Source organism: Cupressus sempervirens, chromosome 8 (assembly GCF_028749045.1).
Source record: "Cupressus sempervirens isolate cs-2001-9-10 chromosome 8, ASM2874904v1, whole genome shotgun sequence".
In the NCBI taxonomy this organism is placed as follows: domain Eukaryota; kingdom Viridiplantae; phylum Streptophyta; class Pinopsida; order Cupressales; family Cupressaceae; genus Cupressus; species Cupressus sempervirens.
Genome location: NC_143125.1, coordinates 119378039 through 119404835, shown reverse-complemented (window position 1 = coordinate 119404835; position 26797 = coordinate 119378039).

The window sequence follows — 26797 nt, the reverse complement described above, 5'->3', positions numbered from 1 at the left end:
GTTACAAAAGAAAGGAACATCAAAGATAAGAACTCCAAACCTACTTGTCATAATTGTGGTAAGAAAGGACATACTACTAATGTGTGCAGGAGCAAAACTACAAATCAAATTGTCAAGCATAAGAACATGACTCATTGTCATAAGTGCAACAAGCAAGGTCATCAGGCACATGAATGCAAAACTAGGACCATGCATAAGCAAACATTTGAAGGTTATTGCTACAATTGTCAGAAGTATGGACATAGAGATTTTGAATGCATATTCAAATCCATGTGTTCATCAAACAAGCCAACAAAGGTAAGAGGCAATGGGAACTCCTACAATTGGGATTATAATACAAGATATAGCTATCATTATTGTCAAGAATATGGACATGTTCTTGGGAATTGCATTAGGACACACTTTAGAGGCAATTACAAAAGATGGTTGAGTTAAACTACATGTTTTAACTATTTAAAGATTGGTCATATTGGTAAATATTGTCCAACTAGGTCAAAGGCACCAAGTTGTGAATTTGATAAAGGTAAAGGCAATGCAAATGTTGAACACATCAAAGATGAGATGAACAAGACATGAAAGAAGAAAGATGCTTACGACACATCAAATGGAGAAGGGATCACTTCACTGAATGGGTTAGGTGATCACACCTCATCAAGCTAGGCAAACAAGAGGTACGTGGGATTGACATTTAAAGGTTATATCATGCATTAGTTCCAAAAGGATATTGTACTCAAAAGATCAAATTAGAATGAATAAATATGCAAGATGTTGTTAGAAATCCAAGACAAATCTTTAAATTTTTCATGTTATTGCCAAGTATGGAACATTTCCTGTGTCTATCGAGTGAAATGTTAGTTGATGCCGAGCTACCAAATTATCTAGTGGATGCCAAACTCATAGTAGCTGTCGAGTGGTGGAAACATCAATGGATACCAAATGAACTCAAAAATGTTTATTGTTGAGCTTACAGTTGTGTAAGCACTTAGCATTAAATGCAAGGTTTTCAAAGGGTATATGATCGATTTGAGCTCATTTTTTCATCATTTTGAAATCAAGAAAGAGTGAGAAGAACCAGTAGTGACCTCAAATTTGTTAGAAGCGATTACAAAAGATTTGTGTAGAGATTCATGATCAGTTCGACAAATTTTCAAAGGTATTTATCAAAAGCCAAGCTACGTAGTTTTATTTTTCATAAACCCTAGTTTGACAAAATGGCATTTAGTTCAAAAAATGTTGAAGGGAAAGAAGTTTTAAATGTTCAGCTAGTCAATAATGAAGTTAAACAACCTATATTCAAGGCCATTCCTAACATCGCCTATAAATAAGACCCTTTTAGTGGATTGTCAATGGTCCCACCAAATGTGATAATGGTACAATTTGTGAGGAAATGATACAATTGCAAGATAGGAAGCATTGGTGACATGGAGGTAAGAGGTGTGTGTAACAGATTGTGTGAAAACAGTGTTTTGAAGGAAGAATACAAAATTGTTGAGAAAAAGGGTTTGATACAAGCCCTAGATTTTCCAAATGTATTTAAGACTGAGTGGATAAGAATTGTGCTAAGCCAAATTCATTATGGCTCCTTGTGGCTAGAAGGAGGATCGATCAAAATAACCAAGAGAATAATTCATAGGATTACTAGCTACCAAACCCTAGACACTCAAGAGTGATTCCAAGGAAGTAATTGAGAAGAATACTAGAGCAATCTGGAATAATAGAGGTATGACTATAAATACCATCACTAATCCATTGCTAAACTTTTCTATAAGGGTAATCTCACACAAATTCTATCAATCCAGTAGATTGAATAGTGTACCCTGCATAGCTATGGATGTTGGTTATAAAATTGTAAAGAAAGATCATACATATGATCTTGTAGAAATTTAGCTACAACAACTTATGGAGAACCATGGAGCTATAAGGAAAACCAAGAGTGCACAATGCAAGTTTGTCCTATGTTGGTTTGTATATTCTTTTATGTATATAATACATTCCTCTCATTTGGTATTGTAGGATGGAAGACAAACAGATCAATTGTAGTACAGATTGATGAGTACATTGAGAAATTAGGAGAAAATTTTGAAACTATAATGAATAGTTACTTTGGAGATTTTAAGAAGTCAATGAAGTAGAGACTTAGAATTCCAATTTCCTTAGTGGAGAAACATTATAATGATGTTTGTTTTCTTGTCAATGTTTACTATACATTTGTGCAAGCTGCCACACCAAGGGTAAGATGGTTGAGACCCTTAGGTTATGAGGTTAATGTAGATGAAGCCTCAGCAACCATAATAGCCCTACTTGTAGAAGAAGTAGATAAGACTACTAAAGTCTTTGAAAACTATGAGGTGGTGAAATCAAAGATTGCCATGGAATTAAAAAACTACCTCCACATTCAAGAAGAAGGATAAGGTAGTTAAGAAGCTAAAAGAAAAGTTTGGAGAAGGTGTAGAAGAGGAAGAGGAAGAAGAAGAAGAGGATGAAGAGGAAGAACAAGCATAAGCATAAGAACCTCTAGCTCTAATTCAAGGCATGGAAGAAGATAAGGAAGAAGAGGAGATTGCAGGTGCTGAGGGAGAAGAAGCCAAGGAAGCACCTACCACTATTGAGTCAACGAAAAGGAAGGCAAAGGCAAAGAAAGTTGTAAAACCTAGCCAAGCCAAGCCTACTACAGCAACCACCAGAGCCAAAACGCATGCAACTACCCAAGAGGCTAAAGAAAAGACCAAGTAGACTAAGCAAGGAGGCCAACAGTAGAAAAGACAGAGAAGGAAGTATGTGGCACAACCAGATTCTGATGAAGAAAAGACAAAGTCAGATGATAATAATCAATTCAAGGTGGTAAGTAACAATCCTCTCTTTGATCTTGAGAACTTATGTGAAAATGTCAAGAGCAATGTTGATTTATCTAGTTTTAGACATATTGATTTTGATAAACTAGAAAAAGAAGAGAAAAACCAAGTGGAAGAGGCATTATATGCCATGATGTCAAAATTTAAGAATACTCCACTAGAATTTTCCAATTTTATACCAAAAGGCCTATATGATATTGTTGAGCAAAAATGGCATTATTGTCTGAATTTTGAAAAATAGATGATCAAGAAAACAACATTAGCCCAAGTAATGCTAGAGTTGACAAAGGGAAAAATTGCTAAGGTTTTCAAGAGATATGTAGTTAGGTTTACACCTAAATATAGGGCATTCAACATTCTTCAAAATAACATTGAAGATGTGGTCAAGGAATCAATTCAAATATGGAAACTTATCTATGGGTTGACCACTATCAAGCAAGGAGAAGCTAATCCTTTAGAGGGTAAACATGATGATAATAATGATGACAAGGAAAAAGATGATAAGGAAGATGATAAAAAAGATAATATAGTTGGGGAAGAGGAAAAAAAGAAAGATGATGACAGGGCAACAACTGAGCAGCATCAAGATGAATAGAGTGTGTAGGACACACAAGTGCCAAGTGTCTGTCCTCCCTTTGACATAATCAAGGCCATTGAAACCATAATTGTTAAGGATGTTTAGGATGCATCATATTAGAACATCAATCCACTTACTATAAAAGATCTGAAGAAGATATTGGATCAATCCACACTTCAAGCAAAATTATGTGGTAATCTTGTTTTGGTTAGTGTAGAAGAATTGCAGAAGGCAATAACTAATGTTACAAGGGAAAAGGTGAATCCACAAGAACCACCTTCAATCATCCCTTCGGTGACCATTTTACAACCTTTAATTCAAAAAATAGTAGACACATCCACCAAGGTTGATACAAGTGTTAAAATTAATGCAATTGAGAAGAAGACAAAAGAAGAAGAAACAACTACATGTCAACAGTAGGAAATAGGATAGATAGATTCATCTGTACCTATAGCACAAGAAAAAGGTGCTAGCCAAGTCATAGTAATAGACCAGGGAAATCCTAAAGAGAGTGAGCAAACACCAAAGGTGAAGGAACAAGTGGCCATCCAAGCACCGGTAGCCTTACCAACATCTGTCACTCCTTCTACTCAAACTCTTCAAATGCCAAGCACAAACGCCATTCCATTACAAATCTTAGTGCCAAGCACCAGCTCATCAAAGATAGAAAAGGTAATTCATTATGGAGTCATAAGCATTGATGAAGAAATGGTGATTCCAAAATGTGACTATGAGACTATGACATTGGAGAAAATAGGCATTTTGCAACAAGCCTTAGAGAGGAAAAAGCATCAAGAAATGCTTAGGAGAGAACACAAGCAAAAACAAGCAATTCAAGATATCAAGGACATCTTTTTATATGCATTTAGTCTGCCAACTCCTAAAGAGACCAAGCCACTCATAGAACAACTAACTAATATGGTGGAAAAGGAAACTAATGAAGACCTTGATACAAATGTAAAACTCTTAGAATGGTCTGAGAAGAAGTTTCAAGGCAAGGTAAATGAGAAAATATCTAGTGAGATAGCACTACAACAAGTTGCATTGGCAACAAAGGTTGAGAATGTGAAGAAGGTACTTGAGAATATATTCTCATTGTAAACAAAATTATGCAACCCTACACTCTTCACCCAAGAGACCAAAAGTCACATTCTGAGTCTGGAAAGTCAAATGTTTGCATCAGGTGCAAGACCACCATCAAATCCAGCTCAGAGTGAGAAGCATTTTAGAACATTACTTCAAACACAAAGTCAATTAGCTATCTTAATAGTAGATGAGGCTAATATTAGACCCAAACAAACAAGTATTCAGGCTACCCTTACCCCTCATATGGAGATAATGCACAAAGAGTTAGGCTATGCTGAGACTTTACTGAAGAAAGACCCAAATCTTTCTACTTTAGATGGTCTAGTGCACCTTGTTGTCAAGCTTGTAATCCAAATTAAGTCATTGGATGTTGCATGTGATAACTAGGATGTAGCTCTAAGGATAATAATGGATGTGTACAAATCATTTTTGGACAAACACACCATAGGTGTATAACCCATTTGACATAAGTGTCAAAAAGGAGGAGATATAATATAGGGGAAGATAAAGACAAAGGGAAGAAAAAGAATATGAAGATAAAAAATATAAGCGAAATAAAGAAAAGAGGTGATATACAAAGGGGGAGCATAGTAGCAGAGATATATCATTGGGGTGATATGCATTTTTTGAGAGAAAGTAGCAAACAGATAAAGATATTAGGTAAAAGAGAGCATATTAGATGAAAGAGTATAAGATACAATGCATTGAAGTCAAAGGGAGCATAGATTTTGGATACAAATCAAACACATTAACTCAGGGGTAATTATAAAAAAATTCAGGTATACAAGTTAGTGCAAATTTTTTGAAATTTTAAAGTTTTATATATGTCGAGTCATGGATATGTTATGCTTAAGGGATTAAGGTTGATCATGAATATTCAAGTGTTTCTAATACTCATGTCAAAGGGGGAGATTGTTGATCTCAGATTGGTTTTGACAAGTGTGTGTTAACACACTTAAACCATTTACTTAGTCCATGCTAAGTTGCAATGAGTGTCGAGTCACTCATGTGTCGAGTGACTCAAGTGCCGATCAGATAGACCATGCCGAGTGATTCAGGAGCTGAGTAAAAAGTGGATGCCGAGTAATGTAGGTGCCATGTCACAGTATATAGAACAGTGCATGCTGAGCATCAGAGACTTCATATGCTAAGTGACACAGTTTTGACATATTTGTTTGTAATGGCACAAACAACTATGTAAACCATTTGTTAGTTGAACTAAAGATGGATTTTGATATTTTGGAGATAAGGTCGAATCTACATTTGATTCCCTATGTAATTACGTGCAACCAATTAGAAAAAGGGAAGGTTTAAGCGGCAAAATGGATGAATCTTGGCAGTAGATTCATACCTAACCCTAAGCCACCTAAGTCTTCTTAAGGAGGATGAAGCCCTAAACTCTTTATGGGTGAGTGATCAAATTGGAGGAGGGAACAAAATAGTTTGCAGAGCATTCAAGGTGACTTAGAAGTAAGAGTGAATTGTAGAATTAGTTAGAGAAGAATAGAGGATAAAGTAAAGGATACAACATTGAGACATCTGATCATGAAGGATCAATTAGACATTGTGTAGAGGTGATTTGTTATTAGGAAAGCAAGTGTCAATAGTAGGATCTATGCTAAGGCATTTTAACAGGTGATTTCAGTTAAATCTCTTAACAAAGTAGTCCTAATAGGCTGTATGAAATCCTTTAACAATGTGCTTGCTTAGTTGTAAGTTGAAGTCCTCTAACCAGGCACACTTCTAATAGGATGTTCCTCTAACAAGGTGAGACCTAACAGTCTTTGTAAGCCTTTAATAGGGGCAGACCTTTCACAGAGTAGATCATGTTTAATGGTCAAATCATTGTAACCTTCTTTGGATACACTTTATTATTGTAGTAGTGAAGATTTGTGGGTGTCATTGCCACCCCAGTTTTACCTTCTCACTTGGAGGATTTCTATGTAATCATATTTGGTGTTATGTGTGTGAATTCTTACATGGTTATGTGATTTAGATGCATATGCTTTACATGTTATTTCAGTATATTAATGCATGTGATGAATGAATGGTGAAAGTTTTATGGGTCCAAGTTTAAACTCCTGATTCACACCCCCTCCCCCCAGAAGTTTACTCTTTCCACTTGTAATTCCAACATTAATACTATCATTTATTTTTATCATTGATTAATATAAATAACATGCAATAAAAAATGCATAAAATCTAACCTCTAACAATAGTGAATCTAGATCTAATGAACTTTATCAATTGACTCATATCAAATACTTTTGTGCAAAGTTTGTGAAACCTCTAACATTCAAAGATATTAAATTCATGAGTGGTCATATATTTTTTGGGTTCATAAAAATTTGATTAATCAATTGAAAAATGTTCTCTTAATTAAAATTGCATACATCCAAATATGCTACCTAGGTTGCTTACTATCTTTCTAGCACTTATTCTCCTCCTCCTAAAAGCCTAGGCTAGTTGTGGAATCTCTATAAACAACTAGGAGTGGTAAAGTTTACCAAGTAGTGATGACATCACAAGAAAATAAAATCAATGGTTCCAAAGGTGCTTGGTTGTTATTTGATTTATTTTACTTGTTAGATATTTCCTTGAGAAGAAATGATAGACATCCCCCATGATTTGAGGCTCTAAAGTGACACCTTGAGTTTTTAAAGGCTAACCATTAGAGCCACCATCTATGTGCTTAATTGAGCACCATTATTGCTATTTTTATTGGCTTTGCAATTGACCATAACATGCAATCAATCATTTTGTTTTGAAATAGCTAGAGTTTTAGCAACTTGTTAATCAACAACTTTGGTGCAAGAAGGAGGTAAAAGGTAGTTTTAAATCATATTCTTCAAGGTTTGAAACTACAAAAAATGCATTATGTAAGTTTGGATTGAGAAAAAAATATTATTCCTTAATTTGTGAATTTGTGTATCATTTATTTTATTGAGATCCTTGAAGAGATTGACTCTAACACAAACCCTTTTACAAAGTTGATCCAAAAATTACACATCTTTCTTTCAACGCAAATAATAATGCATAAGAAAAAGACTATATTGTTTGAAAAAATCTAATATATTGGAGACAACCAAACACACCCCATTTACATAAGGATAGAGAGAGTTTTCTCATAAGAGATGGTTAAATCTCTAGACTAGGGACCACACTTGAAAGTAGTCTTAACCTAGTTTTCTTCAAAAAAGGGAAAAAGATTGGTAGGATTGTGCAAGACATCAAGGGGAATCCCATGTGGGCCTAATTATTGAATGATGAAGTAAATTTTTGAAATATGTATAAAGGAAAAAAATTCTACTCTCTTCCATATGCAGAAAAGTTCAAGAAGAAAAATGTAGATTTATACATTATTTGTATAATTTCATAATTAGTTGCAAATAATATGGAAGAGTGAGTTTTCAAAAATGCACGTGGAGTGCAAAATTAAACACATACATCTTAAAAATTTGAAGTCCAAAACATAGTTTGAAAAGAGAAAATCTAAAATGCACCAAAGAGATAAGAATGTGCATTAATACCATATGTACAATATTTGTAGTTTTGTTCACTGGAGCATAGAAATGTACAACACAAAGTGTATATATGTTTAAGTTAATTTTTAATTGGTTGAAAATATTAATTATAATGGCATGAATCAATATTACAGATATATTCAATTTAAATATATGTTTTTTTAATATATACCCCAATTGTAAACACCTAAAAAAATGTAATATTTACTCCTTACAAAAAGAGGTATGACCTACACTTATAGAAGAAAACAGTGAGATTTTTTAGTAAGGTACCATCTAGGAATATGAGGCCAGATCAAATATACAATATTAATGATAGTGACAATTATTAAACACACTAAAACCTACAATAAGAAATACTCAACTCACAAATTTGCATTTCAAAGTGGGATGACATTATTTGAAGGGAGTCAAATAATGAGACACTATAAGTGGTGTATTCCTTCCAAAGAAAGTTTGGAGTGAATGTACATGCACATCAATTATTTGAAACTCTAATGAATTCAATGAAAAAGAAGTCGAACTAAATTTTGGTTAGCCTCAAGACTATCAACCATAAACCATTAAAAAATGTAGAAAGACAAAAGAAAAGATTTAAATATAACATACATGCTACTGACCTTGACATGGGAAAACTTGCATTATCATCTATTTATTGAATCAAGGCTTCTTTGTGAGTTGACCTTAGAAAATATATGTCAAGAAAATACATATTATACTATTGCTACACTTTGGACTATACAATATAGAACTTTGGTTACGTCTTACAAATGATGTTTGTAATCATATAAATGTTCAATAAATACACACCATCTACATAGGGAGAGAGAGAGCTTTTTCATATGAGATGGTTCTAGGGACCACATTTGAAAGTAGCCTTAACATGGTTTGCTTAAAAAAAAAAAATTTAAAATGGTAGGATTGTATATGACGACATCAAGGAGAATCTCATATGGGGCCCAATCTTGGGTCACCTAGTTTTCAAGAGTAATATGAAATTGTCTAAGTCTTGAACATAAAGAAACATAAATTAAGACACAAGATGAAAACTATTACTAATAGAGATTTAATTACACTCATGAATATTTTTTACTACTATACCAAAATATTACATTTGTAAATGAATATCAAGATAACAATGAGCAAAAACATTACTACAATAATAATATTTGTAGAATAAGTAAATAATTTTTATTTTCAATATAAAGATTAAAAAATGTAAAAAACATATTATACAAACCCTTAAAATGATAATTTAAAAACTAAAAGTTTATTATACAGTCTTTAAAAAAATACAACTATTTTTTGAATTTTATTTTCTTTGTAAAAATGGTTTTTTACTTATATGGATAAAAGGCTTCATGATAATTAATTTTAAGTAAAACAACTTCAAAATCTAATATTTATTAAATGTTTTATATTTCAAATACTTAATCTTAAATAACAAAAAAAGTATTATAAATTTAAAAATCCAACTTTAAAATTAAAATTTAGTATTTATTGATTTATTTCTATTGTAAATTTTAAAAATTCAATGTAAATGCAAGACTAAAAAATTAGAAATGCTTGCAGATTTTATTAAACATTCAAATAATTTGTATGAGAGAGAAAATGAAATCACATAACAAATTTTGGCTTAACAATGAAACTTATAGTCTTCAATCTAAATTCTTCATATATTTTCTTCCTCGTTTCTCCATTTTCTTCATTTTTTTCCTACTCATATAATATCTTAGAATTGATTAAAGTGCAACACCATATTCCTCAATCCAAATTCTTGTAATGCATTCTTTTTTCTTTTATTAAGTTTAAACCTAATGTTTAGGTACCAAGATCGGTGACTAAAGAATATCATTTCCTAGGCATATAGAATCTTGATCATGTGTAATAATTTGTACAACATAGTTATAAGAAAGAAAAGAGAAAAATGAAATATATAAAAATGAAACATGAAGTAAACAAACTTATATTTGGAAGAAAAGTTTGAAATATTAAAAATATTTTAGCACAAACCTTGTGCTTGCACAAAATCTTGGAAAAGTCATAGCTTATAAGTCTTCCACCTTGCTCTATAATTATAGCTATAACTACATTTATAGCTATAATAAGGGTTTTAACATAGAAAATTTAAAAAGAATCTATGAAGGGTTTTTCCCTTTCAAAAATCTCTAAGTATAAATGCATGAATACAAAACATTAAAGAACATTTTCAATGAAAATCATTCAATCGAATGTTTCTTTTCAAATAATTTCTCTAATTGAAATCTTTTATTTTTCGAGGACTTTTAGCTATGTATAGTTCTAATATATATTGATATTTTATTGATTTCAACAAAAAATATGTATTTCCAATGATATTGGTCGGAGCTTGCTATAGTCATGAGTTAGCTTTTAATTTTTCAATAAGAATTAATGTTTTGTCCAAACTTTATAGCTACCATTAATATGATAAGACCACTATGAAATAAAATAAATAAATCTGACGATATATTTGACAAGATGTAACAATATCTTATCCTAAGAAATTAAATTAAAATAGTTTCCCCCTCAACTTTTGGCTTTTCCACAATGTAAAATTCTAGAAAAATATGATCTACTTCTTCTGGAAAAATCTAATCACTCTAAAAGAATCTAGTAAACTCTTAAGATTGTACACTCAGAAGATTTTAACAATTCTATCTTTTGTTTTTTATGTATTTATGTAAAATATTGAAATGGTTGTTTGTCTATAGCCTCCTTCGCAGTTGAGAGAGTTTATTATAAGGAGGGATACAAATTACAAAAGCTTCCACTCTCAATAATACATCTTAATATCTTAAAAAGCTTTCCATTCACTTTATAGAGAATAGTTTGGCAGAAGAGGTCTATGGCCTTTTGTTGGAGCATTTGCATTTACAATCTCTAAAGTTATGTTCATTGGTGGTTTAACTGCTTGAATATCATCTTAATAGATAAAAATAGAGTCATTCTAGACCAACATCATGAACTGACTCATTGGGATGTCCAGGTAGAGAGAAACCTATGACAATAGAAAAAATGGGTGAGTTTAAGTTTAAATTCAGTAAGTCTTTGATCCTCCTTTTGAAAGACCTCATTCCTCTCTCTTTCCACCAAAACCTAAGAGCTTCACCTGTCAAAATAGACCAAAACTTATTAAGTCTAAGATCAAATACATCCTATATTTCTAGCAAGGATTTCACTCCAAGATAGCCCAGGCTGACTATTCCACACAACAAGGCAACCCAAGAAACATAAGAAGATAGAATCAACCTATTTTGTGAGTAACAACATTGTTTAATTGAAAAAATTAGTCACTACCTATGTAAATAATTTGAAATTTCAACAAGCTTCATTATGCCTATTTCAAAAAATGCATTGTATCTAATTGCTTTGTTGGATTTTCTATTTTATCGAAATTTATGCATGTTGGAGATTGTTCAAAGATATTTTTGATACTTTTGAAGGTGATTATAAAGACATTATTTCAATTGTATGAACGAAGTTGACTTGTAATGCATTAGAAGGAGATGTTGTTTAGAGTTCAATTTGTTATTTCATTATTGTTTTTCAAATTCTTAATTATGAGCAATTCTTGAATTTTGGCATTGTGGGTGAACACACTTTTCTTGTATAATGTATGGATTCTTCTCGCTGCAAATGCACCCTTGGGTTAGCTTGTAATTTTTAAAATAAAGGTAAGTTCTAGATTTCATTGTAAAACATTGTTTTGGAATACCAATGAATAACTACATACAAGTTACAACCCTCCTAAAGATCACTCGACATATCTTCAATTATTGCAGACATGTTCTCAAGAAAGTGCTCTCACAAGGGAGAAAAATAAACTTTTTCATTGGTTAGAGGCAGTTTGTAATTGCTAAGCCCAAAACTTTGCATAGTAAGTTAATTCTCAAGTATGCCAAATGTAGAAATTTGGTGGATTCATGTAAAGCATTTGATTACTTGGAAAAATGAGACATTGTATCACAGAATACTATTATCATAGGGTAAGGAAGACACGGTTATCCTCATGATGCAGTCGCTCTATTTTAGTATATACAAAAAATAGGTCTCCAAGCTTATTGGTTTACATTTGACAACATAATCCTAACATGTACCAAAATTGGAGCTTTGGAACTAGGCATTGGTTTACAACAAAGTATAAAGGATGAGGGGGTTTTGTTTGATATTGCAATTGCAACTGCCCTAGAAGAAATGTATGGAAAAAGTGGAAGCAAAAACAAGGCTAGTGGACAATTTAACAGAATTCCTAAACAAGAAGTATTTTTTGTGGACTATAATGATTGTGTAACGCCCTGCCAAGTGACCCAAAAGAAATTAACCTAAAGTTTTGCTAAGTTTACCAAACATTTTTTTTTAAAGATAATAACTTAACAACTACATATATAAATATAATAGAAGCAATAACATATACATAAGCATGTATACCATAAATTAAATTTCATCTCTTAGGGTCCTGTGATGTTGAATCACATTTAAGTTTAATTAATACTAAACCCAATATATAACACACACGTATTAAAGAATAACTACAAGTACAAATTCCATTTAAATAATATCCAATTATATGATGCCACTTGGCAATAATTAGAATGCATAATCATCCATTGTACAGGTCATAGGGTATGAAAGGCTGAAACAATATACATCATAAAATAGATTAAAACATCTCTTAAGATCTTATGAAATCAAATACAATACACTTAGAGTATAATCATCCATCATAGCAATACAACATCGGATAGAAAGGAACATTTGCACAAACACATCCAAGAATGACATCCGATGGTCAGATTTCAATGGTATAAGAAAAAGCACTACCACCTGACCTCATGAAACCCAAAAAGGTTCACTCCCACTGTGCTACGGAGATAGTCTCAAGTCCCAAACATGATAACAAACTCACAAGTCAAAACCAACACCTTGGCTCAAGGAATCACCTGAAAGCAAACTATCTCAAAGGGTACCAAGACACAAGTATCCACTAATCCCAAAGGCAACACAGATACGTACGAAATCTATTATGCATGTGAGCAATTGTTATTGCACAAGCCAACTCTATGGTTACCTGACTAGTATTTTAATCCTCCACCCCCTAGTGACTCTATGTGGCACTAGTATCCTTTCATACTAACAAGGCATACTAACAAGTTAGCTCTAAGGTTACCTAGCTAGTCTTTTAATCCTCCAACCTCCATTGCAAGCCACTTCCCAACATGACATACATATAACCTACCCTAAGCTCAACAAAAGCAACATATTACAAAAGACCACATGCCATACACAAGTTCTTAAACAAGCAATTGACAAGTACTCAAAAACATTGATCATAATCATTGATTCCACCAATATGATCATCATAATAAGGCTAATCCCAAAATCAAGTACACATAAACCAATCTGCATCATAACATGACAGCACCAAGAACAAAACATACAAACACCTCAGTCCTATATAAGTGACTGAAAAGCAATCCAAATGCAACTGATCAAAGACTCAAAGGTTATATTAGATAGGTCACACCATTCACCTCAGTTTCACACAAGAACATTGGAAAGCAATAACAATCAATAGATGAAAACAACTCATAGAGCATACAAGACACATTAATGTGGTTGATTATAAAAGATCGTGATCAAAACATCATCATGATATCACAAAATAGAACTCTCAAGCCTTTGGTAGATATCATGTTTGGTAAAAGCTAAGTCAACTTGAACCCCACAATAGTAAACCACACATCATAAAGAGTACATACAAAAGTAACTGTCATAATTCATTCAATTTTGAAAACACAATGGTTTCATTTTCACTTATAGGTTTTCAATTTCTATTTTGTTTTCAAGTATTATAGTTTTGCTAAAGTTCTCAAATTCACATGAGTCTCAACACTCACAAAATCATAAAAAGGTTGTCTAAACATTGTCTCATAGTTCAATTCGTTATTCGAAACATCAAATTCAATATACAAGCAGGTTACAGTTTTCATCTTTTCAAAGTATTAAACTTGTAAAGGGTTTCAAGTTTACAAAATCTCAATAGGGCTAACAATTTATATAGAAGTTATTTAAACATAAAACCCTACTTTTGTATAAAATCAAATACCAAAATCCTTTAAAAATGTTTTAATCAAAATACCACTTTTCTCAATTATCAAATTTATTTATAATATGTCTTAATAATAAATTTCTTCAATTTACAAATTATTAAGACTCACAATAACAATCAACAATTTATTGATGATAATAATTATTTATAAAGTAATTATTATTACTAAAATGAATTTTTGATTAAATTATTAATAAAATAGTTTCTTATCTATCAACAAAGTAATGATTATTATTATTATTAATTATAACATTAAATAATTAAATAATAACATATTTAATATTTAATACTATATAATATATAAATAAATAAAAAGTAATTAAATTTTTTATGTATATTAAAAATATTAATTATAAATATTAAAAAATAAAAACTAAATAAAATAGCTTTAACTTTTTTTTTAAAAGCACGTTTAAAGCTCGTCAGCTTTCCAAGGGCGCCTACGGTAGCCCTGTTGTCACTGTAATAGGTCTGCATCAACATCAGTAGCAGGCCTGCCATGTGCAACACTAACTGTCAGTGGCAAAAAGAAATGTGGAGGAGAAAGGGGGGTGGGGGGGTGGTGGCCCTCGCCTCCCACGTATGTATGTATGTATGTATGTATGTATGTATGTATGTATGTATGTATGTATGTATCTATCTATCTATCTATCTATCTATCTATCTATATATAACAATGAAACTCACAGCACCCTCAACAAAATTGCATAATTTTATATTTTTAATAATTTATAATGTGATTACATAGTAATTACAAAGTACTATGTAATTACATTGTTTTATATATATATAAACAAAACTATGAACAATACTCTGATAGGGAAACCCAAAAAAAGCATTCGAATATACATTCTAGAATTCAATTTTTAATCCAAAACCCATCTAGTTAAAATTTAAAAGAACGAGGGTTCCAAATCTCTATTTCTCATATTCAGATAATCAAATGAAGAAAAATTAAAATAAACAACAAGGGTTTCAATCAATTTACTTTGCTCAAAGATGTATTAAGGACAAGGTAGAGAAGATTCCAACACAAGGGTTTTCAACCATATTTAAAAACTTTGAAAATAGATTTATCTAGACATGAAGAAGACATGAATTCAAAGAATAGAAATTCATTATACAATTTAACCATGAAGATCCTACTCGAATCTAATGCTAACATGCAAACACACAAACACATGAAGCACACAAGAAAACCCCTTCCTTCTTAGAAAAATGCTTCTCCAAAACCTGGTTCTTCCAAAATGAGTTGTAGATCTCTAATTTGAGGCTCTGATTGTGCAATCATGAGAGGGAACTCATTTATCAAATTTTTAATATTTTATTATCTTTTACATTTTCATGCACATCTCTTTTAGATATTTAATTACAAAATATCTTAATTAAATAATTTCTCTCTCTTTAATTAATTACCAAACATTTTAATAATATATTTATTAATTCTACTAATAATATTATTTAGAGTTTATTATTAAAATAAAACTCTTAAATAATTATCATTAAATTAAATAAATATAACTATGCCACAATTAGAACCATAACTTTAACTTTAAATTTCATTCTTTTATTTAATTAATTCACGAGACTTTTTTAATAATATGTTTATTAACTTAATTAATAATATTATTTATAGTTTAAAATAAAACTCCCAAATAATAATTATTAAATTAAATAAAGATAAATACATCAAAAATAGAACTTTAATAAAATCTTTTAAATTTAATTCTTTTATTTAATTAATTTCTCAATTAATTAAATATTAAATTTTCTTTATAAAATTTCTATTACATGAAATCATTAAATTATCTTTTAAATTGATTTAATTAAAATAGAAAATCACAATAGACCTGCAAAACCAAATATGACAACTCAACTGAAAGTCAAAGAACAAAGTCAAACTCCAGGGTCAAAGTCATGAATTCAAGTCATCTGACAAATTCAAAAAGGTGAAACTGACTCAAATACTTGTCCTATTTTCTAGGACAATTCGCTTAGGTTAGGATTTGGACTCAAGAGTTATCTCCCCACTTATATCATTGAAATATTGTGATAGGGTAAGCTCATCCTAGCAATTCAAGGAAGTCGATACCCAGTACTTGCAATCTACATAAAAATCACGCATGTACAAACACATATATTCTATGCTAAACATGCAATGGCAGGAAGTGGTACATCGTGTAGATCCTAACTAGCAGGTGACTATGACTCATTCCCTCATCCACATCAAGAACGTCAATAATAAAGTAAAACATACATGTACACCATACAAATACAAGTATGGGGTAAATAACCATAGAAATTGCATATAAATCATTCATCTAACTAATCATCATGAAATATATAAAATCACTAACTGAACATACATATATCATCATTGAAAAGATAAACATAAACACATGAAATAACTGGACAACTCATCACATAAATAAACTGAGCATGAAATGGCATATACTCAAATTCAGTAACCAAGTATTGATAATCATAAAACACAATTAGAAAACTGACCTAAAAGAATTCGACAATACAATAGAAAAGTCAAATAGGGGTAGGCATTACATCCACTCCCCCTAGACTTAGGCTTACTCTTGAAAGCCTACAAGAAAGATAAAACTAAACTAGGGGTAGGCATTATAGATTGTAGGCTATGCACAAAATGGATTTTTTGAAAAGGTTGTAGAAACATTCAAACAAATGTGATTGGTGAGTGCAAGGTCATATTTCACAACCTTTATTATTGTAATGCCTACCCCTAGTTTACTTTTCTAATTGTATTGTTGAATTCTTTTAGGCCAGTTTGATGGTTATGTCTTATGATTAGTAGTACTTGATTGCCAAATTTGATTAGATGTTACTTCATACTCAGTTGATTTATGTGTTGAGTTACTTAGTTATTTCATGTGTTCAAGGTTATTTCTATAATGATACATGTATGTTCATATAGTGATTTCAGTTATCTCATGATGATTAGTTAGATGAATGATTTATATGTAGTTATATGGATACTTACCCCATACTTGCATGTATATGGTGTACTTGTATGTTTTACTTTATGATTGATGTTTCTAATGTAGTTGAGGGAGGGATTTGTAGTCACCTGCTAGTCAAGATCTACACGATGCACCACTCCCTGCCATTACCTATTTAGTTTAGAATATATGTATATGTACATGCTTAGATTTTATGTAGATTGTAGGTATCGGGCATCAACTTCCCTAAATTGTCAAAATGAGTGTGCCCTATCATAGTATCTCAATGTTATAAGTGGGGTAATAATTCTTGAGTCCAAACCCTAACCTAAGCCAATTGTCCTAGAAACTAGGACAAGTATCTGAGTTGTTTACCCATCTGAATTCATCAAGTGACGTGAATTCATGATTTTGACCCTAGAGTTTGATTTAGTATTTTATACTTTATGATGGGTTTTCATAGTTCATCTTGTGAGTTTATTGTGATTTTAAGTTATAATTAAATCAAATTAAAATAAAATTTAATGATTTAATTTAAGGGAATTTTTATAAAGAAAATTCAATATTTAATTATATTTGATTAATTGAGAAATTAATTAAATAAAAGAAATAAATTTAACGATTTAGTTAAAGTACTAATTTTGGCATAAGCATATGTATTTAATTTAATAATAATATATTTAGAAGTTTCATTTTTACAATAAACTCTAAATATGATTATTAGTTAGATCAATAAACATTTTATTGAAAAATGTCTCGTGAATTAATTAAAGAGAGAAAAAAATGATTTAATAAAGATATTTTAATTAAATTACAAAAAGGTTGCACATGAAAATTAAAATATAATTAAGGAAAAGGGGTTTCACATGATTGCACAATCGAAGCCCTAATTTGGGGAAAAACTCTTTATTAGGAAATTAAAGTTCATTTCTCAATACCAAGATTTGGAGGAGCCAATTTCAGAGAAGAAGGTTTTTGGAAGAAAGGGAATTTTTTGCCAGCCTTGAGCGTTTGTGGTTTTAGCATCAGATCCAGGAAGGATCTTATGGGTTTTGCACAGTAGTTTTTGTTCTTTGAATTCTTAGTGTTCTCCACGTCTGGATGAATTTGTTTTTAGAATTTGAATTGGGTTGAAACCCCTGTATGCAAAATTATCATTCTTTGATTGAGAAATATTTGTATATGAATTGAAAAGTTGAAACCCTCATTTTGTATTTTAGAAATTGTTATTTTGTTTTGGGTGGGGTTTGGAAAGAAATCAAACAAATTTAAGATGTGAAATTTGATTAGTTATTCATATTTTCACTATCAGATGTTGTGTATATATATTGAAATTGACACTAGTGCATTTAACCCTAAATTTCAACCAACTCTTTTAAATGGCTTAGTTGGTCACATTATAAAGCAACTTTTGTTTTTTTTTTTTAATAACATGCCCATGTTGGTTGCAATTGCAACCAATTATTTGTATTTTGTGTTGGTCTCAATTGTGACACACATGGCAGCATAAAGACAAAAAAAAGAAAGGGCAAAAACACATTTCACTTGAGCAAGTCAGTGTCGAGGGCATTTTGCTTGAGCATCATTCTAGCATTTCACATAGTGGAGGGCATAGTGGTCCTATTTGTGAGATTTGGAAAAGTCTCTACTTTTTTGGTTTTTTTCATTGCCAACAATCTACTAGCCTTCTCCTGATCCTTTCGTGATAGATTGCTTCTAAGGGATTTTTAGCATATACCAAGTAGATGGGTTTTCCTTAGGTTTGTTGCTTTCCCATGTTGTCTAGAGGTTTTTGCTAGGAGAGATCCTTCGATTTCCATGCTCTAGTAATTTCTTCCCCTTTAATTTCATGCAGTCAAGAAAGAGCTTTAAAATTATTCTTGAGGGCATTTTGCTTGAGTAGAGAATTTGAAGCTTTCCAGCATTCTTCATCGATTGGAGCATCATTCGAGCATATAGTGCCACCTGAAGACTTACCACCATCAAAGGTAAGGGAAAAATGCAACTATTTCTATGGTATATGCAGCTTTAATTTATAATGTGGCTTGTTATGCAGGGTTTAGTTGTAAATGGCTTGTAATGTGAATATGATGCATATGCTTGGGGTCTAGCAACCCGTGTGGCTAACTTCATCCTTCACTTTTCCTTCTCGAGCTGATAAAATTGGAAGAGGTTTTTATGATAGATTGAAGGCATTAGATTGTGAAACTATTGGTCGTTTACTGTGGTTCACAATCTTTGCTTTTTGTTGGTTCTTCATCTACCCTACCTACTCTTTCATATACAGTTTAGTTTTGGTGAAAGAGGCACAAAAAAATTCAACAAAAATTATAAGAAGCCTAGGGCTATAGTAGGGTTTGGTATCATCTCTTGAAGTTTTTATTGCTGATTGGCGAAGGGTTTTATATTGTTGACTTGCTTTTTTGGGCAACAAATGTTAAAAGGGTTTCTTCCACTACCCGAGTATGTTATTTGATCGTAATGAGTTTTTTTCTCTATGAAATAATGAAGAAGAAGAGTTGAAATATTTAGTTTTGTTCCCTAGTATTCAGTTTACAAAATTTAGAAGCTTTAATTCAGCACATGTAGTGTTTTTTATGTCAAACCATCTCAAAAACAAACAAAAATGGAAAATAATAAAAACCAAAGACAACCATAGTCAGTTCAACAGTTAGAGCCTTGAAGGCTTCTTACTTGAAATGTCTACTACCTTGATAATATTGAAGACTAATCAGCAAGATTTTATTGCCAAAAAATAATTCTAATACAATCCTCTAATTTGAAATCAATAAACAATGTGGGTGATAAAGAAAATATTTGATCAACAAATATCAACTTTTTAAACATTATATCCAAAATGCTTTGTTCAAGATGATCACTAATATAATAGATATTGATCTGCAACTATAAGGGAAAATAGATATCGATCTACAAATATATGGATTGAATGAACAATTGCAATATCTGATTTGACTTTGGTAGAAATGTTGATTTATGGAGATCGTCTAGAATCTGGATCGAGCCAATGCAAGATACACATTGATATGGCAAGGATTGATCTGAATTTATAATATATATAGAGATTGTATTGATCTAAGTTTGATCTTTGTGTTATAATTCAAATATGTGAGAAGAATGGATGAGTTGCGAATATTATTTATATATTATATCAATCAAATATAGAACTTTAAATCAATCTGAAAGTAATATGCTCATCACTGTTTCTAATGTTCATCAATTTTGTGTATGTAATGATCCATTTTTTTATCCAAATGATGGCTTGATATAATGGCCAGTCTAAATTTTTTTATCATTGTTTTTGATATTTAATCTTATTTCTTATGTGATGTTCTTGTTAAGATCATCGTCTCTGATTGAGGCTATATGCACATGCAATCTTTATTTCTTACCAATGGTGGAATACTTCCACCCTCCTCAGTTGTTGTAAGGTTCTTGGAGTCCTCGATATGTAATGTATATAAAATGATCTAATTAATTATTTCCTCCAAACTTATGATCTCCTTTAATTATTTACCAAGGGGATAAGTTGTCTTTTCTTCACAACTTTTGCCATTTTGTCTCACCGTAACTAATATGTACATTCTGCTTCCAGTTACAGTATTATGATGAACTTCATTATAAAATTAGCTTCTTTTATCACCAGTCTCTACGTTGTAGATCCTTGTCTCATTGGTTCTATGCCCATTTGTAGATTTTTTTGGTTTACTTTCCATTATTTTTGTTTTTCTATCTTGCTATAATTTGTAACTAGTGCATATATGCAACAACCCATTCTACAAATTGTTTCAGTTTGTCGTGCTAGTACATAGCTAGTAAAATAAGGTTTGATAACTAAGTTCAAATAGTCATGTTACTTTGGGTTTCAATTTAAATGTTTCAAAAATTTCCAAGAATTAATGAAAGTTTCTAAAGCCAATTTCTTTATGTTCATTTAAACTCATTCTATTTTATGTTAATATTAGGATTAAATGGAATTTATAGAAGCAAAAAGTACCATCTGACTTTGTGTTTCTTTTTTTGTTTTGAAGTGTAACTTGCATTTCTTGGAAGTGTTCCACAACATAGATCTCCTTCAACAAAATTACCTAGGTGGGCAATTGGTAACTTCTTTTCTTTCTATAGAAGATTGTAATTGACAAAATTTAAGGCCTTTATAAATACTGTAATGAAGCTTTTAATGATATGATTGCTCATTAGATAAGTGGATTATTGAAACAAAAAGTCTAAAATATTGTGTGTTTTCATTTGGGTGGCTTTGAAGAGTAGATGTTATTTTAAAAATAATAACCTTATTTCTTGACAAGAGTATGTATATAACCATTAAAAATATCTGGCACTATATCTTGGATTAGAACTAAAATTAACATTCACATCTTCTTCTATTTCAAAATTTTGAACTATAATATATGATTTTGATATCCTTCACAATCAATGAATACCATAAATTTGTCTTCAACTCAATCTGGACTATTACTATACTTTCGTTCTACTTCTTTTTACATCAACTTATCATGGAAATTATTATCAAATATTGATGGTATTATTTTTATATAAATTGGATAAGTGGCACTAGTGGAAGTTAAGTAATCAATGACTCTTTTCTTTTCAAAATATAGTTCAAGCTTCATTGCATCAAAGTCTACTTAAATAATAGGAGCTAAGAAACTGAAGATAGTACCTATGCCTTTCGAAGTCAAGTTGCACTATAAAATTTGACATATAATACCAAATTGAGCATATTGATATTTTGACTAGTCACTATAATTCTTTGTATCAAAATGTGTCACAGAGCTAGTAAGCATTCTATTTCTTTTAGAAAGTGAAATTCTCCTACCATATGCAACACGACATCACCTTTGAATTGATTTCTCTAATAAATGGTCTTTAGAACCTTCTTGTTAAATTCAACCAATTCTAAGTTAAGTTTTTTGGGTATTCTACTATCTTCATTACTTTTGAAGAACAAATATTAGTTTTATTCAAGGTTAAGTGAGCTTTATTTGTCTCCAAGTTTGTAAAATTATCATCCATGAAACCTTATGTGAAAAATACTTTGTTTGTGTTGGATGCTTCCCTATAATGTTTGGATTTTTAGGTTCTCTAAGCCATATCAAAGTGGTTGTTTGATGTTACAAGTGATTTTAGATCTCATTTATTACTTAAATCTCACTTGCTAAAGTCATTTCTAACTTTTGATATACTCTTCAGGATTATTTATGAGAGTGCCTGGTATTCTCACGCCTTCAAGTATTGCAATTGTTGCAAAATTCCCACTTCCTCTTTCGTTTAAAGTGATTTAATGCTTTCATCCATTTTCCCCTCCATATGGCCAACACGGGTAGGCCTATGACTAAATTTTAGAATTTTGCCATTTTTGGGCAGGCATTACTGATGCCAAGTCATTTATCAAATATTTAACATAGCTTAAATGGAAGTCCATATTAATATTGTCTATGAAGTATGATTGCCATGGAATGCTCTAGAGTGTGGAATATATCACTAATAGGTAAGTATATTTATTAAATTAATAGGATGTATATTGGCTTTTGTATATATTCTATATTAAATCTCATGCTTATATTTATTTGTACATAATCGATGGTGCATTTTATCCAATCAACTTGGCTAATTAGCTTTTAACTTGAATGAGTCTATGCAGTAGGAAATGGGCCATTCAAAAAGTTTTAATCGAGGTTTGCGGAACTTTTCCAGAAGAACTTCCTCTATGCTAGGTAGTAAGTATTATGCAATTAATATGGAATTTTTATTTTTTCCCTTGTAGTGCTTCTCCTCTGCTAAACTCTGTGTTAAATTCAAGAAGTGCATGATGCTTGGTGTATATTGTAGGCCAAATGGTGATTCGTTGTTTCAAAGTTCAATACTAGACGAAATAGATAATTGATGCAGAGGTCAGTCGTCAACCCTTGATTTAATGCATGAGACAACTAACTATCTCTTTATTTTGTAACAGTGCCCTTATATCTTCCACAAATGTAACTGAAACAATGACCCAACCCACTCAATCTTTTATCAGAGGATAATCATTCAAAAGGTTAACACAAGTGCTAAGCTCCACACCTTTGACTTCACAAGACTAACTCCACTTCCAAACTTCTTCAAGCAGCAAGTTACCCAAGTTGCCCAAAAATACCTACAAACCCCAAGTGACTCCAAATGACTCCAAACATACAAAAGACTTAACCAAGGGTTAAATAAGACTTTTATGAGTTATATCACATGTATTCAACTAGATTTAACCATCCACTTGGCTAGACCCAACTCCCTATGCCCAATTCCTCCAATGCACCTTAGGAGACCTATTTGACAAACTAGCAGCTCTACAGCAGCACAAAAGCCTAAATAACTTGACATTTTCCCACATCACTTGACAAGGTAATAGAATTTATGGACACCCTTTTTGAAGTACTAAATCATATTCCAACCCTACCATACACTCCTTTGGTTCAGGTCTGACTATTCCAACATAGTGACCTTCAAAATGACTTAAAAACCATGAGCTTACAAAGCAACTACACTCTATTTGAATCCTTATCACTCCAAATAATCAACATAGTCATGATCAATCTCATCTATGAAGTGTATTAAAAGCTAAGGATTTGGAATGACTCTGTCATTTCATTTTTTTCCACATCTTGTTCAAACCATATAATGCAATCTCATCTATGAAGCGTATTAAAAGCTAAGGATTTGAAATGACATGTATAAAATTCATTTTTTGTCATTCATTATATGTTTTGAAAAAGTGTGGAAAAAAATAATATTTTTATTATGAATTTTATGTTCACCAATCTATGTTAAACTAATCAACAAAGCTTTGGTCCTTTGAGTTGCAGCGATTTTGAGAAAAAACCTAACTTTTAATCACCATATCTTAAATGAATTTTCACGTTGAGGTGATCTGAGTTTGATCAATTATTCTCGATACAAGTTGGTGTCGAGTTTCCTTTTTATTATTTTGCAGATCTATTGCTATTTATTCAATATGCAATTGTGGAGAACTTTTCAAATTATCAACTTTTGTGTTTCTGAGGTTTTCTTACAAGTAAGAAACATTACTTGATTAAAAAGTTCACAATGTCTTTTAGACTCCTGTGGGGCAGATGTTACAATCCACACCCTAGAGAAGATTCTAGTCCATCAATAGTGGCAATAGGTTTTCAATATAGATCATTATTTGTTGTTGTTCTGGTTCACACAATTCATATGAGAAATGCTTATCTTAATATTTTGGGTTTGGTGCAAATGCCAGGTGGTTGCACCTCAAGACTAGCCTGAAGAAACAAAGAATTAACTTAGGGAAAACTTTTACAACTTCACACACCATGGATTAGGGACATGTTTTGAATTACTAAATGATGAAGAGGAGAAAACCCTCTAGAGCACAATTTCTGCCTTGATTATTATGCATTTTATTAACACTGAACCAACCAATGAAATTGAAAATTCTTAGACAAGTTACTGCTTCTCAAAATTAAAAATATGATTTTTGGAAATTCACTTGCTACTCAAAATTTAAAGTATGATATTAGGAAATTTGGATGATTATTTCACTTTGATTCTTTGCAGGGAGCTACTAATTTCTTTTTGTAGAGCAACAAGACAAAAGCCTCTATGAATCATATTTTATAGGTAATTTATTTCATTTTGATTGGTTTTTGTGGTGAGATTTAGTTCTACATTTCTTATGTCTCCTTAGTGATAGCTTTGGTATTTATTCAGAGATGGTGTAAGTGAAGGACAGTTTTACCAAGTTCTACTTTATGAACTAGATGCTATTTGTAGGGTCAATTTCCTAATACTCGCTATAGTACTTGCTAATCAATTAAGATTGACATGACTCATTAGTTTGTTTGTATTCTCTTTGGATTTTGTTAAAGAAGACAATTGAATGCTATATGAACTAAAAGTTTTGTGGTGTCAACAGGCTTGTGCATCTCTTGAGCCAAATTACCAGCCCTAGTGACATTTGTTGTTGTTCAAAAGTGGCACCATACTAGACTATTTGCAAACAACCATGCAAATAGGCATTCTATAGATAGAAGTGGGAACATCTTGCCAAGTCTTCAGTATATAATAAAGCAACTAAATTTCATAAATTATTTTTTTTTATAGTCGATTTGTTTAAATATTGCCCATCAAAAATTACTTAGTACATCTCTTTTTTTTTTTTTGCACAGGAGCTTGCAATTCTGAAGAATCTGATAGTGAAGAATCTAAAGAAGATATTGTAGCAAAGGTATATTTGGTGTTCTTTTTAAAGAAAAAATGTGATCGAAAATCTTGTATATTGTCATATTTCACATGCAGAAAGGTCAAATTGTAAATAGAGATGAAACCGTATGGATTTAAGTTTCTTCTTTGTTATTTATAATGTTATCGATTCCTCCTTTGTAGCTATAAAAATACTTGTTTATTTTCACCTTTCTAGATAGCCTTTACCAGGTTCTTGAAGATTTCAAAATATCTTGGGCTGACCCCACTTGAGCATGTCCTAACTCCTACTTGGTTCATAGACCTAACTCCTTTCCTTTTTCTTCAAGTTTTGGCTTTACTACTATGGCAAAGCAAGGGGTGTTTTTGAGCTTGAGGGTCTTCAAAAAATCCTTCTCTCCAACAATCAGCACACTAGATGCATGTTGGATCTCCTTCCTATCTTTTGGCAATGGTCTCATGGTGTATTCCTTCCCATTTTTGGCTTAGAATTGACATCAAATTGCTAGGGCCTGCCTAACAATAGGTGACAAGCATCCATTTCTCCAACATCGTAGACAATCTTGTCTTTGTACTCCCCCATTTGAAATTGAACATGAACTTGTTCATTTACTATGACCTGATGCTCCTTATTTAGCCATGAAACCTTATAAGGGTTAAGATGAGGCAACTTCTTCAATCCAAGCTTCTCTACAATTTCTATTGAGGCTATATTATCAGTTGAACCGGAGTCTACAATAACTTTGTAGACCTTACCTCTTATCTTGTAGAGAGTTCCAAAAAATGTATTTCTTTGGGGATGTTCTTGCTCTATGACAATCTTCAACAAGGTTTTATTGAACATTAGAGACTCTCCTCTCTCTAGATCAACATTTCCTCTTGCCCCTTGGTCACTTTGTGCATCCTCCTCTTGAGCCAAATGGACTCTCCTATTCCCTTCTTGGCTATTGGTGCCCATTTTCCAAGGAAGTGCTTGTATGTAGCAAGTGCAATATGTAGAGGTAGAGTTATGGAAGGTCAACTAGTATTTGTTTCTTTTCATTTTTTATATTTCTTTATCTCTTTATCAATTTATCTCTCTATCTATACCTCTTTCTATCTGTCTCACTTTAGTATTCATTTCTATATGTGTCTTCCTCTTACTACTCCATCTGTAGGTTGCAAACAAATCATCCTTCTTCCACCAATGAGTCATTCCATTCAAGAAAGACCATGTCTAACGATATCAACGCACAAAAAAATAGGGAGACAATTGCTAGACTGTGGTCTAACTTAAAAAGAAAAGGTGATGGAAAATGTTATTGTCCATGCAAAATTTGTAAGGGCTTAAAGACTCAAAGATATCTATCACAACAGCTAAGCAACATTGTAGGCAACATGGTCACATTGAAGGGGGAAACAAATAT